Genomic DNA, 20354 nt, shown 5'->3' on the forward strand with positions numbered 1-20354 from the left:
TGGGAAATGCAGGAAGGGAATAAGGAAATGGCCTGGTGGGGGCGGGGGGGGGGCAGCAATCCCAACCAAGGAAGCCAAGTGTGTCAGGGCCCTTTGGAGGTTGGGGGGCAGGAGGGGGCAACCAGACAGCACAGTGAGTGGAGCTGAGAGAAGCCAGTGGACAGCGCTGTTCTCGGTGCATCAAACCTATTTGATCTCATCCGGGTGTCCAGCTGTCCCGGGGAACAGAGGCTTCCCACGGGGACCGCCACCATCTTTACCCCACTGGCTGAGCCCCCAGCGTGGTAAGCAGGGTCTATGCAGGCTCCACACTGAGCCCTGAACCTACCCCAGGCCTGTGTGGGTCCCCAAGGCACAGCCTCCCTCGCTCTGGCTGGCAGGGCGGGCAGCCGGGCCCGTCCACTCCTTCAGTGTTCAGAGCAGTGTGCCACCCTTCCTTCTGGAGCCTGGGTTCAAATCCCAGCTCGGTGGCTCACCAGGTGCACAAACTCCCTGGGCCTCAGTTTCTCCATTTATAACATGGAGATGACAATCATGATCATAATAGGAGTTCTCAGGGTGATTATGAGGAGTAAGTGAGCTGACATTTACAAAGCACTTAGGAGAGTGCCTCCTGTCTTATTACATATAAAATAAAATCCTATTGCACCCCATACATGCTGGGAAGGGCTCTGAGGAGGGCGGTGATGGTCAGGGAGGAGGGGATGGGTCAGGAAGCAGTGGGGAGAGGGACAGCTCACCTGACCTCTTTGGGCTTGAGGGCAGGTGTGTCCCTTCCAGCTCAGGCACACCTGGACACTCTGCTTCTGTGACTTCAGGCAGCCTCAGGGGCCCTCCTACGGGGCCGTGAGCTCCCCGCTGAGATCTCACTGGCCGCCACACGTTTCTCGATGCCCCAGAACCTCCCCGCCCTCTTGTCATGTGCGTGTGTGAACCTTTGTTCAGGGATGCTGGGACCACAGAACGATAGATTCTCCCTCTGTCTCACTTTCTCTCTTTTGAGTCTCCATCTCAAAAGACAGGAACAAAACTGCCTCTGCTCCAGTAGCATTTCTGTCCAGGCCTGGATGAGTTACCCCCCAATCTTTTGTCAGGGGGAGACGGGCCATCTTTGGAGCTCCCAGCGGTGGACCGTGTGCCCTGGCCGATCCTCAACCCCCTGGGTGGCTAGCAGAGCTCCACCTCGGCTACAGATGAGGAAACTGAGGCTCAGAGAGCCAGAGGTGCTTGTGCTCGGTCAGAGTGCGTGGCATAAGGAATCGCCGTCAATTCCGTGACATGGTCCAGATGCGTAGGCTTTGTCATTTACAAAGGACCTTAACATGCGGTCTCATGTAGGAGCCTCACAAAACCCTTACAGAGCAAAATAGGGCAGCTATAATTATTGCTCATGTACAGATATGAAAACAAAAGCTTGGAGGGTTAGAGGTATTTCCCATGGTCCACAGCTCGGGGGTTCAGTTAAATTCACCAAGCACTGAGGCACCTGGGTCGCTCAGTTGGTTAAGCGTTTGTCTTTGGCTCAGGTCATGATCCTGGGGTCCTGGGATCGAGGCCCGCATTGGGCTTCCTGCTCAGCAGGGATTCTCCTTCTCTCCCTCTCTCTTTCCCCTCCTTTCCATTACTTGTTCTCTCTCTCTGTCTCTCTCAAATAAATACAATATTAAATTTTTAAAAATTCACTGAGCATTTATTAAGCACCTCTGGTGTGTCAGTCCCTTTTCTAGGTCTTGGGAAACAAAAGAGAACCAGACAAGGCTCCCTACCCTTGAGAAGCTAATTTGGGGACAGTGTGGTAGGTGTCACGAGGGTGGGTGTTCAGAGGACTCTGGGGCGGCACATAGAGGAGGGGGCTCTGGGAAGGATTCCTGGGAGAGGTGGCATCTGAGCTGAATCTTAAAGGATGAGGAGGAACTGGCCAGGTAAGTGAAAGTGGGAAGAACATTTGGACATTCAGAACTGAAAAGTAAGCCTGAGGTGAGCGCAGAGCATGAGTCCAAGTTGCATGGGTGCCCTGGGTAGTTAGTAGTTCTAGAATAGACACTTTGGAGACCAGTCTCCTGACTCGGCTATTGCCTGGTCCACTGCAGTGGGCTGGAAAGGACCTCCTCAAGCACACACAGGTGTATGTGTGTGGTGTGTGTGTGTGGTATGTGGTGTAGTGCAGAGTGTGGTGTGTGTGTATGTATGCATAGTGGTGGTATGTGTGGTATGTGATGTGCCGTGTGTGTGACACATGTGGTGTGGTGTGTGCACACCCTGCAGACTGTGCGCTGGCAGCATCAGATGTTTAGCAGATCACGGTGGGCAGATTCTAGTCTATGAAATCAGACAACTCAGGCTTAAATCCTGCCTCCACTGCTTTTTATATATTTTTACCTTTTTTTAAATATAAAGATTAATTTACTTTTTTTATTGTGTTTTTGCTTTTTTTAATATTTTATTTATTTATTCATGAGAGACACACACAGAGGCAGAGACACAGGCAGAGGGAGAAGCAGGCTCCAGGCAGGGAGCCCAATGTGGGACTCGATCCCGGGTCTCCAGGATCACACCCTGGGCTGAAGGCAGGCACTAAACCGCTGAGTCACCCAGAGATCACTAATTTACTTATTTTAGAGACAGAGAGAGAGAGCACAAGTTGGGGAGGAGGGGCAGAGGGAGAGGGAGGAGCAGACTCCCTGCTGAGTGCAGAGCCCGATGCAGGGCTCCATCTCCCGACCCTGACATCATGACCTGAGCTGAAATTAAGAGTCAGACGTTTAGCTGATTGAGTCACCCGGGTTCCTCGCTGCATTGCTTTTAGCTCTTTGATGTTGGGGACATCCCAAACGTCCCTCTGCCTCAGTTTTCCCATCTGGAAGTGGGGGTAGTGACAGTGCCTATTCCGAGGCGCTGCTGTGAGGGTTTTCTTAGGCAGTCGGAGACGGCTCCTTCCAGAGGTACTGGCATCGAGGGAGCACTCCACAAACCGTGACAGTCATTACTCGCTAATGCCAACAGCTAGCACTGCCCAAGCCCACTCCTCATGGGATTTCTGAGAACCTGAGCTGGGAAAGAATCGCGAGGTCAGGAGGCTCAGGGTGCTGACCATCATAGCTGCTCTGCCAATGAACCAAGAGCAAGGTAGGACCCCAGACTGCAAAGTGACCTCAGGAAGCAGAGAGCACAGAGAGAGCAAAGGCTCAGAGGGAGGAAAGTACAGTCAGGGCGTCGCCAGGAAGCAGCAAGTCTAAAGGTCTTTAGGGGAAGGGCTGTGATGTAAAAGGGAACAGAAATATCCCACTTGACTCTTGCTCCAGAAGCCAGATGAGGGCAAAATGGACTATTGGAGAGAAGTTACTAGCCTTCGGCAGAACAATGGAATGGACTACCTTAAAGGTAGTGAGCTCCCCCGTCACCTGTACTTTCTGTTTTTGGGGTTTCAAGCAGAGGCTGGAGGACCATCCATCCTACTATGCATGGCTGGGATCATCTCTGAAGTTCCAGTGAGCCACTGAGCTACTGGTGTGGTGGAACCAGAAATGCACAAGGTGGGGAAACAGGGAGAAGCTAAAAACTGAGAACTAGGATATCGGGCTAGAGGCAGGCACTGAACTGCTTACCTGCAGGTGGCCATTAAGCTTCATCCTTTTTCAGATTACAGATTATCCATTATAGAAATGTAAAGAATGACAGATAGTCCTATCAGTCACTTTCACTTTAGTATAAATTAGATACATGGCATATTTTCTCCGTGACAGCTGACCGATGATAGAAAAAGACAGAAGATACCAAATAAAAAGCGAGAAGAATGTGGAGAGTAAAGTGGGCAGGGCTCTAAGGCCAACTTGGCTAATCTCAATTTGGCCAAGGAGTAGCCCGACAGCAACCTGAGAGGAAAGAAAAATAAATACTCGGTGGCAAAATGCTGCCATTACACATTCAGTTCAGCCACCAGCTACGGAGTAACGACTATGTACGGGGCTGTGTGCCAGGCACTGAGGACTCTAGATACCTGGACACAGCTCCGGCCCTCTCGGGCATCCAGACAGACACGGGAGTCATGGACATGAGCCGGTGTGACTGGTGCCGTGAGAGAAGGACACGCTCAAGCAGTGGATGATCCTGCCCAGCAGCAGCACCCCGGGCCTGTCTCTCTCCCAGCCACCTCTGTGGGTCAGCTTGCACGCTGCCCTCCTTCCTTCCTCTGCGCCCTCTCCAGGGCAAGGGAGACGGACGACGACTGTCGCACGAGAGCCTGTCTGGGGCTCCGGGCGGGTGGATAATTAGACTCTGAGAGAAGCCATCTGCTTCAGGCCCCTGGGGGTCCTGGGCAGGCCGAGGCAGTGCAGCTGCTCCCGACCCGACCGCGAAGGCTGCTCTCACAGTGCAGTCCCTACGTGCAAAGGGTTTAAATGTCTTCTGGCCATGAGAAAGCCGTCTCCCCAGCAGCAGGGCCTGGGGTGAGGGGCTGGGGACTCGGTCAGGTCTCTATTTCCACGCCTGCATGCTTTCTTAGAGGGCTGGGGCAGAGCTGGAGGGATGCAGTTGGTGGGTGGGGAGGGGTAGACACAGGTTCCCCAGAGAGATCACCCAACTGCAGAGACGAGGGAGACGTGGGCCAGCACCGCATCTGCACAGGGGCTGAGGCCCAGGGAAAGGGAGAGCACCGGCCGAGGCCTCCCAACGAGACACCAGCTTCAGAGGTCATGTCATCCCTTGCTGGACACGGGGGAAGGGGGGCCCTGGGAGGGTCAAGCAGAACAGCTTAGCTCTCAGCCCCTAGGGAAATCCTACCCACACAGACCTCCACCCACAGGGGCATGTCCTATCTTGGCACCCTCTAAGGTTGGCATCAGGATCTCCAGCGTCCTGATGAGGACATGAGGACACAGAGAGAGGCTAAGTAACTGGCCCCAGGCCGCACAGCTCTCAGGGAGAACAAGGCTTTGCATTCAAGTCCCTCACTGAATTCACAGCTTTGCTCTTACCCACACAAGAGGCAAAGCCGAGCGGTGGGAGGCACGCACGTGAGTGCTAGGGCTGGACTTGCTGTCTGGATTCAAACTCAGCTCCGTCACTCACGGGCTGTGTGAACTTGGGCAAATAGTCTTGAGACTCACTTATCCCCCTCTTTAAAATGGGGATAATAGGGCGCCCGGGTGGCTCAGTGGGTGAAGTGTCTGCCTTTGGCTCAGGTCATGATCCCGGGGTCCTGGGATCGGGCCCCACGCTGGGCTCCCTGCTCAGCGGGGAGCCTGCTTCTCCTCTCCCTCTGCCTGCCGCTCCCCATCCTTGTGCTCTCTTTCTCTCTCTCAAATGAATTAATCAAATATTTTTTTAAAAAAATAAATAATAAAATGAGGGTAATAATACCCACCTCGTGGTATTCTGAAGATTAAACGAGTTGAAATGGGTACAGGACTTGATAACGTGAGCTGCCGTTATCACTCGTCTGTTCTCAACACAACAGCCAGGGGAATCCTTTGAAAATACCAAGTCTGATCATTTCACTCTCCTGTTTCAAACAATCCAATGGCTTCCCTTCCACTCAGAACGAAGGCTCAAGACCTAACCATGGGCTCTGATTGGCCTCTGTCACCCTCCCTGTCCTCACCTCCCCCCATTCCACCCACTCCGGACACAGCAGTCTCCTACCTCAGGGCACTTGTTCTGCCCTTTACATGAAACACTCTGCCCCCAGATATTAGCACAGCTCTTCCTTCAAGCACCTGCCCCAATGTCATCTTCTCTGGGAGGTCTGCCCTGAAACTCTTCTCACCATTATCACCACCACCCACTTCCCTGCTTGATCTTCTCTGTAGCATTCATTGCCAGCAGACGCCCCCCCCAAAATAGTTAGCTTATTTACTTAGTTATTATTAGTACTATGTCACCTTTCTCCACACATTGGATTATAGGCAGGGATGTTTGTCCCACACCCTGCTGTGTCTCCAGTTTGGAACACTGGCTGGCACAAAGCAGGACTCCAAGAAACATGGGTTCAATACATGAATGAATGAATGAATGAATGAGTGAGTGAATACCTCTGTCTGCCTCCACACTTGAGAACCAAGGAATCAAATACCAAGGAGACCAAGTCCCAAGGGCCTAGAGGCGGGCTTGGAGGGCAGCAGAGCCAGGAGGTCAGGGCAAAGTAACACGGGACAGAGAGGTAGAGAGACACCCCTCACAGCTCTTGCCCTGCAGCCTGAACCTTGCATTCAAGACCCAGCGCATGGTGAAACCCAAGAAATGCTTGTTGGAAGAATGGCAGGGAGGCGCCTGGGTGGCTCAATGATTGAGCATCTGCCTTTGGCTCAGGTTATGATCCCGGGTCCCGGGATCAAGTCTCGCATTGGGGTCCTCACAGGGAGCCTGCTTCTCCCTCTGCCTGTGTCTCTGCCTCTCTCTGTGTCTCATGAATAAATAAATAAAATCTTCAAAAAAAAAATGGCATGAAAGAGGGAGTTAGGGGCATTTACCTAACATGCACCAGGCACTAGAAAAAAATCAACCAAGATAGTCATTCATTCACTCGTTCACTCATTCACAGATGAGCCGTTGAACACAGCCCTGTGCCAGGCACTGTCTTAGGTCTCCAGGAGCTTACACTCTGGAGGGGGCAGGAAGGCAAGTAGTTCATGATCCCTGCACTCTTGGACATCACAATCTCGTGAGCAAGAAAGACATTAACTCACTCGATATGTTAGACAGCAATACCATACCCATTTCTCAGATGAGGAAAACCAAGGCTCGGGATATTTGGGCATCTTGGCTGCTAGGTGGCAGAGCCAGGTCTGGAACCAGCTGGGTCAGCCTGGTTCCAAACTCCCTTCCTCCTCCCAAAAGTGTGCTCTGAGGAAGGTGCAGCCCTCAGGATTGGGACAGCAGGAAGGCAGCAGGAATGGCCCAGGCAAAAGTACAGAATTGGAACCTAGGGAGTCAGTTCCAGGGCCAGGGAGAAAGTGATTTGAAGGTGGAGTGGAAGAAAGGGACCTCCCAGAGTCTGAGGAAATCCACAGCAGAGCCTGCAGGCTGGTGGTTTCTGGTTTCTCCTTCAGGTACTTGGGAGCCAGGAAAGGTCCGTGGGCACAGGGGCTCATGAAGAGCAGCCCGGCAGCTAGTGCTGGAAAGAGAAAAAGGAGAAGCCCTGGCAGGAAGGAGGCCTGGCCAGAGGCTCCCCGCATGGCCTAGGAAGCAGGTGTAAGGCCATCAAAAAGGAAAAAAAAACACAGAACTAACACCTCTGAAGCACCTGGGGTGTGCCTAGGTGGGCACCTGCCACTGGGCCATCTTGCCACCTTCCTCTGCAAAAGGTGATTCTTCTACAACTTTACGGAGGAACATTCTACATAGTCTAAAATCTACCCACTTCAAGTTGACAATGCGATGATTTTTAGTAAACTTAGCAAATACTGCAACCGCCATCATCAGTTTGAGGATATTTTCAGCACCCCATTTATATTAGTCCCTGTCCTACCCCCTGCCTGCCCCCAGACAACGGCTAACCTACTTTCTGCCTCTATAGATTTGCTTTTTCTGGACATTTCGTATAAATCGCATCATACACTCTGCAGTCTCTTGTTTCTAGCTTCTTTCACACAGATTTTAGGGTCATCCGTGTACTAATCCGTATCAGTAGTTTGTTTCTTTTTAAGGCTTAAATAGTATTCCATGGTATAGATATACCATGTTTTGTTTATCTATTTACCAGTTGATGGACTTTTCGGGGTTTAATTTGGGGTTGTTATGAATATTGAGTAATGTTGCTATGAACATTGCAGTGTAAGACCTGTGTGACATGGGTTTTCATCCCTCTTGGATAGATATGCAGGAGTGGAATTGTTGGGCTGTGTGGAGAATTTAACTTTTTAAGAAACGTGCTCAGGGTATTTGAGGGGGAGGGAGTCCGCTGATCCACAGTGATACCAGCCCTTGCGGTTCTTACTAGGATTGCCAGACTCACCTCAGCAACCAGCACCAGGAATTTCTGAAAACAAAGTTTAGGGTATACCGTGTTCCCCAGGACCACACAGGGAAGACCCAGGGAGAGGCAGAGCGCAAGTGCGGAGCCCTGACCTTTATCGGGGTTGAGGGTGGGGTGCCTAGGGCTTTGTGGGTTCACTCTTTATTGGTGAATCTAAGACCTAAGAGCGGAAATTAAAGCGTGGGAAGGGAAACACAAGTTCTCTCCAGCGGTCAGCCCTCTAGGGTTCCCCAGGGCTTTCCAGAAGGGGGACTTCACGGGTGGGGTGGCCTGGATCTTTAGCTAGTTGTGTTTACTCTAGATAGATGTCTCCGAAATCATTGCCTCTGCAATCAAAAGCTCAATGGCAGACACTTACATTACAGTCAGGAAAAACCAATGGCCGGGCACATCCGCTGGCTGCACCGCTAATCATCATTTTTCAGATGACGGCCCTGGAGTTCAGATAGGTCAAGGGGATTGCCCTGTGACACTGGGCTGTAGCCGAGCAGGGGAAGTAGATTGACTGAAACACAAATCAGGAGCTGGATGTGTCACTGCGTAGACCTCGCTTTCAAAAAGGACCTTTCCCACGGACCTAAGGCCCATGCCTGCAATTCTACCTCGAGCCCGTCTTTCCGCGGCCTTGTTAAGCGTTGCTTCTCTTCACTCTCATTTGCAAAGTGTATTCTCTGGCCTTGGTGATGTGTTCATCCCCAGAACCTTCCTGTAAATGATCCCCAGCCTGTGAGCTGGGGGTCTGCAGAAGGAAGAGGAAAGGGAGACAAGAAATGGGTAACGAGGGCCAGGAAAGGACGCTAGGATTACCTTGGTCCCACCGTGTGTACCCAAGCTGGTCTTGCCCCCAGATGGATTCGGTTCATCCATCCGCATCCACTGGTTGTCAATCCTGGGCCAGGCCCTGTGCTGGGCATGGAGAGGGAGGCTGGGCAAATCAGACCAGACCCTGCTTTGAGGCAAGCACAGTCACCATCACAACACTGGGCAGGCGCTATCTAGGGGTAGACACGGAGAGCTCCTAAAGCCTGTTAGGGAGACAGGAAATTCTTCCTGGATGAGGTGACATTGGGATGAAGCCTTGAATGGTGCTTGGGAATGCAGGTAAGGAAGGGCTTTCCAAGCAGAGGGCTCAGCCAGAGCAAAGGTGTGTGGGGAGGGGAGGGGGGGATTCGGAGTTGATCTTTAGACATCTCCCTTCCCCTAGAGAGAAGACCTAGGTCAGAGGGGCACCTGGGTGGCTCAGTCGGTTAAGCATCTACCTTCAGCTCAGGTCATGCTCCTGGGGTCCTGGGATTGAGTCTCACATCCCATTCGGCTCCCCGCTCAGGGGAGAGTCTGCTTCTCTCTCTCCCCACCCCCCCACCCCACCCCTGCAACCCCCGCTCATGCTCTCTCTTTCTCACTATCCTTCTCTCTCTCAAATAAGTAAATAAAAGCTTAAAAAAATAAAAGACCTAGGTCAGAGCTCACACACCCCAGTGCCCCGGGGAGCTGAATGGCCTCACCGATGGGTGAGTCAGGCCACAGGGATGTCCTGAGCTGCGGCACAAACATCCTGTCCAAATGGTGGCTGCTCTTCAGCTTGAGCCAACTGTCACTGTGCAAGAATACAGGCCCAGTACGGCCAGATCTTTGATGTTTCAAAAGAAAACGGAAAACCTAAATATTTATGTGAAATATCCAGATTTGGCCAGGGCAGAAATGCATTTCAAATCCGTGAGGCTCACGTGTGCGCCAGACACTGCCCGAGGGCCTCCACTTTGCAACCTCTGGCCAACCCACCGGTGTCCAGATAAGCCCTGTCCTCTCTGGGCCTTTGAAGAAGGCCCCCCAGAGGCTGCCCCTCCTGCCCGCGCACCCCCTCCCTCCTGCCCCGAGCTTCCTCCTCCTCGAAAGGGATCGGCTGGCTGCAAGAGCCAATCAGAGCACGGAAGCTGGGAGCGGGGCGGGGGCTCCCGACAAGGAAGAAAGTGGGTGAGCGGTCCTCAAACCCCATCAGCAGCAAGTGTATGGCATTGACGGATTTTAATTACATCTCATTCTAATCCTTAACATTTATCTAAAAAGTGACTGGGGCGGGCATGAGGGCGGGTCGTGAGCGTGCTCAGCCCCAGGATTGCCGGGTGTCTAATTAGAAGTTTTCTCCCTCTTGATCACCTAAAGTCAAATTCATTTACTCTGCTCGAATTGAGGGTTTAATTGGATTCTTGTTTTTCCTCCTCCCGTCTTCTCCCCCATCTCCTTTGCCTTCCAAAGAGCCTCTCTCTGTGTGCAGGAAACAGGCCACAGCACCTCATTAAGCCGGAGAGCGTCCCTTTAAGGATGCGCATTCTTGACAGGTCCCTGCCAGGCCGGGATCACACCTGTTATTGAGGCCATCATGATGTAGGGCCTCGAGATGCTGTCTGGTGGGAACCCAGAGCGCCCCTGAGACCAAGGGGGCTTCCCCTCTGGGCAGCCCCGCCCCCTGCGAGCCCAAGTGGCTTCCCTGTCCCTTCCATCCCTGTGGGGCTGAATGGGTTTACTATCCCGCCTCTGGAAGAAAAGTGGTAAAGAACAATTAGAGGCCGAGCCAGCTACGTCTGAAGACATCGTGTAGGCACTAAAATCGCTCATTCTGTGGCAGGTAATGAGGTTCTTTCCCCTTCTTCTTGTTGGCTCTCCCTCTCCTTGTCAATTAACGCCAAACGCGGCAGCCTGTCTCTGGCTTCTCCCTGGTGGGTGATCGGAGGGTGGAGAAGGCAGGAGGCAGCTACTCACCCATGGGGAAAAGTTCTCTCTTCGCTGTTAGACATTCCCTGAAGGCTGGAAAGGGAAAGAGGAGGCGGCAGGGACACCGATACAAAGATCTAAGCTCCAGTCCTGGCTGTCTACTGGCTTGAAACAGTTTGATGCAGAGAACTGGACTGGAACACAGCTCAGTCACATACAAGCCCTGTGATTTGGGGATTTGGATCCGGCCACCCTGAGCCTCGGTGTCCTTATCGTCCCATAGGGTTAACATAAGGTTGCTATGAAGAGTCAATGTGCCTGACATGTGGCAAGGAGTCGTCACACAGCGGATAGACAGCAGAATGCTGTGTTGTGTTGTTTTCAGCACTTAGCGAGGCACCTGGCACACAGGAAGAGCTCAATAAATAATAAGCACTGTTATTATTTAACCTCCAGAGAGTTAGCTAATTCTCTGGGCCTTGGATTTTCCCCATCTGTAAAATGGGGCCAGTCACCGCCCCTTCTTATCTCTTAAAGCTGTGGGAAGCAAATGCAGAAATCCACATTTAGAGAATAGCATCTGGCACAGAGTTTGGATTCCTTGTCGGTGGGTGATGGTTTTTCTAGTAGCTCTCTGAGCTGGAGTAAGTCACTTAACTACTCTGGACCTCAGTTCTCTTGTCGGCAAAAGAATAAATAAAACATTAAAAAAATAACACCATCTGTCCTGTCTATCTCAAAGGGTTGTTGTGATAATTAAATGAGATAGTGTTGATAAAAACATTCGGTGATCTGTAAGTGCTCTGCAAGTGTTAACTGTTAGCACCACTCCATTAAAAGGAAATTAGCTGGTAAATAAGAGGAAAGAATCAAGCATTTATACCATCTTTCCCTTACAAACTGTGCCACTGGGTACCAAAATTGTAGATGAGGGACATTCCCCTTTTTGGAAGTATTTCAGCTAATAAATGAGGAAGGGATGATAGGATTAGAATCTCACCATTTCGCAAACCCTAATGGATTAATGGATCTGGATGCTGAACATCCACAGCTGCTAACATACCCGAACTGGAGACAGCAGACGCTGCGTACTTTCCGAAGTAAACATGAAGCACCATGAGTTTGTCCTGCCAGGTACATAGTAGGTGCTCAGTGAATTTTTGTTGAGTGAATGAACAAATAAGCCAGTGGCTTATTTAGTGTGAGTGGGCACTGACAAGTTCCCCAGGGAGCTCTCCTTGCTGGCAGCGTAGCCTGGCACAGAGCAGATGCCTGGGGTCTGGGGTCTCAGTCCTCAATCTGGGAAAACACCACTGATACTGGCTAAAGGTTCAGAGGCCCTGGGAAGGGCTGTAGACACTACCCTGCCTCCTTCTGCTGCTCCAGTACCTCCCTGCTTTCCTGGCAGGTGGCTGGCCAGGCCCTCTGAGCCCCCTGCAGGGACAGACCCCTCCCTGCTGAGGCACTCCCTTCTTGTTTTACAGAAATACCATGAATGGTAGAATGTGAGGGTGATCTGATTACAAGAGCCAGATACATTCTCAGAAAATTGGAGGACTGCAAGAAAGCATAACGAAGTGGAAATAAGTTATAACCACCTATACATATCACTTTTGTTTTGTTTTACAAAATTGAGATCAGATGGTACATCCTAGATTGTAACCCACTTTATTCTTAACTTTATACCGGAAAATATTCCCATGCCATTAGACTTTTTTTTTTTCTATAATACCATTTTAAACAGTTCTCATTGTCTTGTATTCCAGAATCAAACAAAACCACTGTAGTATATTAAACAGTTCGGCTTTTCCTCCTTGACACCAGCAAAATACATGGTGCCTCTTCCAACCCACCCTTCCAACTCCCTGACACCCTGGATGTCCAATGATTGAATTCAGTTCTGACATTCACTCCATATGGAGTTAGCATCAGATCCCATAAGTTAAAGGGCTCAGTTCCACAAGACTGCCTCCACCTCGGACACCAGCTGCAAGTCCTAGGCCACCCATACTTCTGATCAGCTAACTATAAATCAGGGGTTCCCCTGACCCCCTCGTCTAGTAATTTGCTAGAATGGCTCACAGGGCTCAGGAAAACACATTTACTGGTTCATTGTAAAGGGTAAAACTCATGAATAGCCAAATGGAAGAGATGCACAGGGCAAGGTATGGGGAGGGGGGGTGGCAAAGAGGGTGCCGAGTTTCCACGCCCTCTTTAGGAGAGCCGTCTTCCCAGAACCTGGACATGCTCACCAACCAGGAAGCTCTCTAGACACCATCATTTAAATGTCTTTATGGAGGTTTCATTACACAGGCACGATTGATTAAATCATTGGCCATTGGTGACTGACTCAATCAATCTCTAGCCTGTCTCCCCTCCCCAGTGGTTGGACTTGGGGCTAAGAGTTCCAGGCTTCTAATCAAGGCTTGGTCTTTCTGATGACCAGCCCTCACCCTGAAGCTGTCTAGGGACCTGCCAAGAGTTGCTTCATTAGAACAAAAGATGCCCCAAAAACCTTATCACTCAGGAAATCACAAGGGTCTTCAGAGCTGTGTCAGGAAGCAGGGACAAAGACCCAATATATTTCTATGATACCCCATTAACCAGTCCCCTTTTGTTGGACATTTAGGTGGCTTCAGAGTTTTCCTTCTTGGAAACCCTGCTGCAGTAAGCATACCTAGTCCTACGTCCCAGCACCCCTCTGATTGTTGCCTCTCTAGTCAAGTCCAGGCAGGTGAAGGAGATGGTGGCCCCATTTTGTTCCTTTAGCTCCAAGCAGCATAGAAGGAGGGTCTTCACAGGCACCAGAAATGTTCCCCTGTTCTCCACACAGGCCTTCCCTAGGACCTGCACTTTTCAGAGTTAGGATATTCCATTTTGAGACGTTTTAGCCTGCTTAGAAAGCCCTTTTTGTAGATTCAAATACATCTGTCCAAAAGCTACATATAGCGTTTATCATTTTACACAACTCAGTGTGGCATTTAGGATGCCATAAGATCTTAAGCAAGTCCATTTCTCTCTCTGAGCTCCAATCTCCTTTTGTGTACAATGTATGTACACGATGGTCTCAGATGTCCTTTGGACCCCCACTCCTAGGCAAAGCTCTGTAAGTGCCCTACAATATGGAGAGTGTGTGGAGCTTGTGCTCTGAAATATAACAGCCAACACTGGAATCCCAGCTTTGCTAAATACCATGAGACCTTCAGCACCTTCCTTGAGCTCTCTGGCCTCAGTTTCCTTATCTACATGGTGGGAATAACAGTAATGTCCGCCTCGTGGGGACATAGGAGGAATAAATGAGATGATCCAGGCTGGCTGTTAGCACAGTGCCTGGCTCCCAGCTCCAGAATTGCTCAGTAATCTCTTTGCCTTGCTGTGATGTTCATTCTTGGTCTTCTAGCCTTTACCTCATCTGGCCAGATTGCCCACATTCCATCTTTCCAATGGGGAAACAGGTGCAGAAGAGAACTTGAGGGGTGCAGGTCACATGGCCAGCTTAGGGGCATGGCCAGGCTTATCCCTACCTCTCTCTTCCACTCTAGTGCTCTCTGCCTCCAGAAGGCAGGCCCCAGTGGGTGGCCCAGCCAGAAGGGCTCCAGGGACAGGGGAGATCCTGTGGCTGAGACTCAATGATTCCTCTGCCTTCTCCCCATAAGGATCCCCAGAACCCCACATACGGGTTTTTCTTTCAGAGGGTGAGCGTGGGTAGGTCAGGAGGTCAGAAACAATACCAGGTGCTGCCCAGCTCAAGGAACCAGGGTGACAAATATACTTGTGTCAAAAAAAAAAGTGAAACTCAGAGGAATATTTTCCATCCCAAAACAAAAGAAACACAACTCATCTAGTAATGCAGGTATGAGCCCAGTAGTGGGAGGAGGTGGGAGGGCTGGTTACCTCTGCCCCCAGGATGAGCTTCAACTGGGGAGTGGGAGAGGTAACCCTGCCCCAGGAGACTCAAGGCTGCCTTAAGACTCTATACTCTGAATCACCGTGCAATCTGGGCTATACTGGCTCAGGGAATAGTCTGGGATCTTTCCACCTCCCCAAGCTCTACCCTGGGGATGGTGACACAGGTCCTCTCTGTTCTCAGGTCCTCCAAACCTGTTTGGGTGGGGAGCAGGGAGGAGTCAGAGCAATGCATCTGGTCCATCTCCAGAGCCCACCCAGCATGGCTCCTCCCAACACTCTCCATTCCACAGCATCTGGGCTGAGGACTTGGAGCATCCTGTACCTTCCAAATCTTTGGTTCTTTCCATCCTCCTCTGCACCCCCCCCCCCCACACACACAGACCCAAGCTTCATTTTTTGACACTCAAAAGGCAAGAACTGACTTCTGACTTCCTCTAGGTCATCCTTCCCCTATGGCAGTGAATGTTCTGAGTCCAACTGCCCCATAAAGGAAAAAATGCCAGGGAAGGAAGCAAGATTAATATTTCAGAAAGAAAACCATCTGGCCATATAATTTTACATTTATCCTTGCAATCAATTAATCTCTGTCTCCCTTAGACCATAAATTCCATGAGGGCAGGACCCACATCTGATTTGGCTCACTGTCCTATCTTCAGTGTCTGGAATGGGACCTGACACATAGGGGAGAACAAAGATGAGATGAATGAGGAATGGCCTTTCACCTTCCTGGGAGTCCCTGGATGAGCTCAGAAAGGACCCCTAGAATCATGGAGTGAACCAGATTTGTGGTTGCCAACCTGGGATCTGTGAAGACAGTTGTGTAAATCCTGTTTTCAAGATTTAGAAAAGTCTAATAAAATCAGTCCCCCTCTTCCCATCTATGGAGAGCTTGCACAAGTCAAAACGACAGCCCCTCTGATTTTGTCCAAAGTCATAACAGCTGTACTTTGGTTGACTGTTGGTAGCATCAGAGATCCCCAACCCCATTTCCAGATCACATACTCAGTACTTCCAGTCTCTACATTGCATTAAACAGGCATGTGAAGGTCATTTGCTCTGCTGCAAATGTGGGTTGTGCAGAGAAAATATTTCAAAGTGCATGATGCATAGGGTTGCCTGCTGATCCATGTGAACTTTGATGGGAAAGTTTAGGATCCCAACTTAATAGCTGCTTGAGGTCTCTCCCAGAACCAACCATTACACACATGCCCAGGCCACTTTCTTCCCAACTCAGAAGTGGAAACAAAAAATGCATCCTGCAGTCCAGGGGAGGACTCCAGATCTGCATCTGGAGATGCAAAAGGCAGCATTTTCCCTCAACTGAGAGAATTAAGGCATTACCTTGGGTTATGCCCTCCTACCTGACACAGGGCTTACCCATGTGGCTTGCTTTGGCCAATGAGACGGAAGCAAACACAATGCAGAGACCTGAGGAGTGCTTGTCCATTGGAGCTTGCTCTCTTGCTGCTTTCCAAGCCTTTTAACCATCCTGGGAACAGGCCCGAGTCAGCCTGCTGAGGCTGAGACCTCGTGGAGAGAGGCCCTGTAGTTCTAGTCATCCCAGCTGAGGCCAAATTAAACAGCCAGTCCCAGGGGATCCACCAACTTAGAGCAGACACATGAGAGTGCCCAGCCAAGATCAGCTGAGCCCTGCCCCAACCAGGACAGCTCAGCTGATCCCTACCACAACTGCTGACCCACTTAACCATGAGCTAAACAAATGGTTGTTGCACTGAACTACTGAGTTGTGGGGTGTTTGTTACATGGCAAAAGCACCTGACACAGAGGTGAAGGAGTCATTTGGCCAAGGTCAAACGGTAGGGCTAGGATTCAAATTCAACTTCTCTGGCTATAGAGCACAAAGTCTGAATCACTAAAGCTTCAGGGTTTACAAAGCACAGTTTTACTGCAGGCCCCTAGTGAGCCCATGAACCAATAGGAACAGAAGTTCAGAGATGTCAAGGAACCTACCCAAGGTCACACAGCTAGTCAGAGCTGGAGGAGGGCATCCAGTCCAGTTCTTCTGATTCCACGTTCATGCTGTTCCCATCACTCCATGAAGACTGGACAACAGCCAGAGCCTGGGGCCCCGGTCTATGAATTAGCCTCTCCATCAGTGCCCCTGCAGTCGCCCACAGCCTCCTTGCATTTCATGAAAGGCCTGATCTTCTCCCTCCTGCCATGAGATCCTCAGACAGAACAGGTGGCTCCTCAGTCGGGAAGCTGTGACTGCTGAACTGACCCTGCCTGCCCCCCCATTCTCCCCTCACTGCCCACTAATTGCTGTCGGTTGTCTTGGATACAGCAGGCGATGGGAAAGGATGGCAGGTGAGGTCACAGTGGGAACTGGGCGAGGCTGTGGACAGGGAGAAATGGCTTCCCAAACACACTGCACCCTTTCACCCTGCCTGGAGTGAGAGAAGAGGGCATGGTCCAGCCAGCTGAGGAGACCCCAGGTCACCATAAGATCCCCAGGAGGAAAAAGGGAGGGGTTGGTGTAGGGGGGAGGCAAGTCGGTCACCTCCACCCTCCAGGTCTATCAGTAAGGAAGCAGGGAAGGAACGTCATGCCCCCGCGTGGAATGCCAGGGTGTGGGAGTGGCCCCTGGAGAACCCCCTGAGGCCCTCCCTGACTGAGCAACCACAGAATAAGGATGGAGAGATGAGGTCTGCGTTCCAGAGATGGGCTTGATGAGGCTCCTTCCTCCCTTCCTTGAGCCTGAAGATCACCTTGGCCCTGACCTCTCCCTGCATCTCTGACCCTGACTTCGTGACATCCTTCCGTGCCAATGTCTGCTGTGTTAGTTTTTTTGTTGTGGTTTAAATTATTCTCTTAAATAAGAAACACATACACTTGGTACAAAATTCAAAAGGCATGAAGGGGAAAATACAGGAGAAAGGAAGTCCCTCCCTTTCCTGTCTCCTGGTCATTCCCCTCTCCAAAGGGCAGTCGCTGCTCCCAGACGCAAGTGATCTAAGGATCCAGGGACAGTCTACAACTTTATAAGCAAAAATGCACACATAGTATAAAATAGTATGTACTATTTTACCTCAGTAGTAGTATCCTATGCACGTTGTTCTGGACCTTGCTTTGTTTTCACCCAACAACAATCTTCGCTCATTAAGCCATGAGGAGCCGCCACTTTCTTTTTCGTGGCTGCGTAGTATTTCACTGCCTGGTTATACCTTCATTATCTCCCAGCCTCCTAGTCATGGGCTCTCCTGCTGTTTCCCAACAAGCTGTAATAGTGCAACAATAAATCCTCATGTTATCTGTAGGATAAATTCTGGGAAGCTGAATCTCTACCTCAAACAATATGTATATTTATAATTTTGAACCGTAATGCCCAACTGCCCTCCGTGGAGGGAGGACCAGCGTGGTTTGAGAGCACCTATTTCTCCGCACCAATTTCCACTCAGTATATTAGATTTTTGAAACTTGCCCAATCTGACAGACAAAAATGATATCTCTGCCCACTTTTAATTTGCATTTTCTTATTATGGGGAGGATGAGCAACTTTGCATATGCCTACGAGCTGTTTTTAGTTCTTTTCCTACAAACTATCCATTTCTGACCTTTCCAAAATTTTCTCATGTTTTTCTTTTCCTCATTGATTTATAGGAACTCTTTATATATTAAAGATTTAGACTCTGTGATATGAGCATCAGCATTTTCCCCAGGTTTTTTTTTTTCATTTGTTTCTTGACAAATTTTCATTTGCTTATTTCCAAGTACATTTTTTAAAAGTCATTGAATTTATCGATATGGAGTTTTTGGAGTTTGTGTCATACTTTCGAAGCCCTCTGGATTTCAAACTTCGACCCACACTAACTCCTCATGTTAGTGTGTGGCCTGACCTTTTCCTCCTGGTTTGACCCACTGCCAGGGCTGGCACCTGTCATCTGCATCCAGCCTCTGCTGCACAGCTCTACCTGGCTTGGCTCCTTCCCTCCTCCTTTCCCCATACCCCTGCAGTTTGGCCTTGGTTTCTGCGGCCCCCACCTCTGTGTCAGTCCAGCTTCTTCCCAGCCTGCTCCAAGCTGTGCGTCTGGTCCCTCTTCAGCACCCTGCCTCTTCCAGATGAAGCAACGCCTTAACCACTCCTTCCTCATTTCCTGCCTCTCCACTGTGGACCACACTAGTTCAGCCACCCCAGCTTCCTTGTTTCATCCAGAACACAACCACACATAGGACCCTGACCCTGAAGCTCTCACTCCTCAGCCCAAGCTGGAATGATAGGGGGTCCATGAACGATATGGTGGGTAACTGGGGGGAGCAGTAGGCAGAGCAGGAGGCAGGAAGGAGTTTCCCCAAACCTCTGCTACCAAATCCCAACATGACTTCCTCCTTCACAGCGACTTAGCTGAATTTCTATCTTTATTAATCAAATAACAAATTTAATTAATTACCTTAAATTGCTCTAATTGAATGTAGAACGAGAGCACGGACAAAATCCTGGAAAGTAATGAACCCAGGCCTTTCTAGCATCTGGAGTTGAAATGATCTTTAATTTCAATTTAGGAGCAAAAATAATGTGACTACAATCACACCCTCTCCTCCCAGCCTGCTCCTTGACAGCTTTGTTACCACCCACAGCGCCGACAGGGCTTCAGCATTATGTTCTCTCTTCTTAGCAGCGATATTCTTTCTGCCTCAACTTGTCTCAACCAAAAAAAGGGTGCAAAATCCACCTGTAAGTGATTTCTATGTACTGGAGTCCACCGATGCTTGGAGTGTGTGCAGTAACAGAGCCAGTAGAGACATGAATAATAAGACAGTAGCCAAGACCTCAGGGGCTAGGTCTACCCATGTCTTTGTGCCTTTACCCCTGTCATGCCCTCAGCCAGGAATACCTTTTCCTTACCATTTTCCAGATGTCTCATCCCTGCCCTCAAGGCCTGTTCAAATGTCCCCTTAGAGGAAAGCTATCCCGGTGCTCCACAGAAAGGGCTGGAGGGACTGAGATGTTCTTCCTGCAGTTGCTCTCCAAGGAGTAGGGCCAGAGAGAGGAACAGTGGAACAGAACTTTTTTTTTTGGTAGGGGAGGGGTATATATTCCCTGGATATTAAAGATGAGAAAACAGGGACCCAGAGACATGAAGTTCATTTCCCATGATCACACAGTGGGGTAGTAGCCAAGCCACAGCTAACCCTCGGCTTATGTGGCTGCCCTTCTGGTCCTGCCTGGGTGTTGGTACAAAAACCCATCCCGAAGGTCCCCTTAAAGCTCATCCTCCCGTCTTCTCTCTGTCCAGAGCCACTAGATCCCATCAGTCCCCTCTCTCCCTTGATCCCCCAATATCCTCTCCCTTCCCGTAACTCTACCCAACCTTGTCTCTTAGCCTCTCTCCATCCCAGCTATGCCTTTGTTTCAGCCTGACCTCCAGGTGCCCCCTGACTAAGAGACAAGGATGCCAAGACAGCCAAGATACTCCTGAGTCTTCCATTCTTCCTCTTATGATTATTATTTTGTACTGTGATTTTCTTACCAATCTTCCACTTAGCTGTCGGGTCTCTGTCAGCATCGCTTTCATCGCGCCATGCTCCTGCTCAAACATCTACAATGGCTCCCTATTAGCTGTGGCCTCAAGTCCAAACATCTCTTTCTGGCTCTCCAGATCCTTCCAAACCTGCCTCCACGTGGGTGGGGCAGCTCCTCACAACACACTCTGGGGGAAATTTACTTACCTCTTTTGAGTCTCCATTTTCTCTTCTGTAAAATAGGCATCGCAGTCTGTATCTTGCAAGTCTATGACAAGGA

At 50.2% G+C, this 20354-nt stretch overlaps 1 long non-coding RNA gene across 1 annotated transcript in view; it reads right to left on the reverse strand.

The window, feature by feature from the left end:
* LOC144292547 (uncharacterized) overlaps positions 1 to 20354 on the reverse strand; it is a 56058-nt gene that overhangs the window by 27016 nt on the left and 8688 nt on the right. Inside the window, exons 3-4 of the long non-coding RNA XR_013359926.1 lie at positions 20282 to 20342; positions 17643 to 17832 (exon numbers count right to left, since the gene is read on the reverse strand). This is a non-coding gene — a long non-coding RNA (uncharacterized LOC144292547). The remainder of the gene's footprint in view (positions 1 to 17642; positions 17833 to 20281; positions 20343 to 20354) is intronic.

Source organism: Canis aureus, chromosome 21 (assembly GCF_053574225.1).
Source record: "Canis aureus isolate CA01 chromosome 21, VMU_Caureus_v.1.0, whole genome shotgun sequence".
NCBI classification, from domain to species: Eukaryota; Metazoa; Chordata; class Mammalia; order Carnivora; family Canidae; genus Canis; species Canis aureus.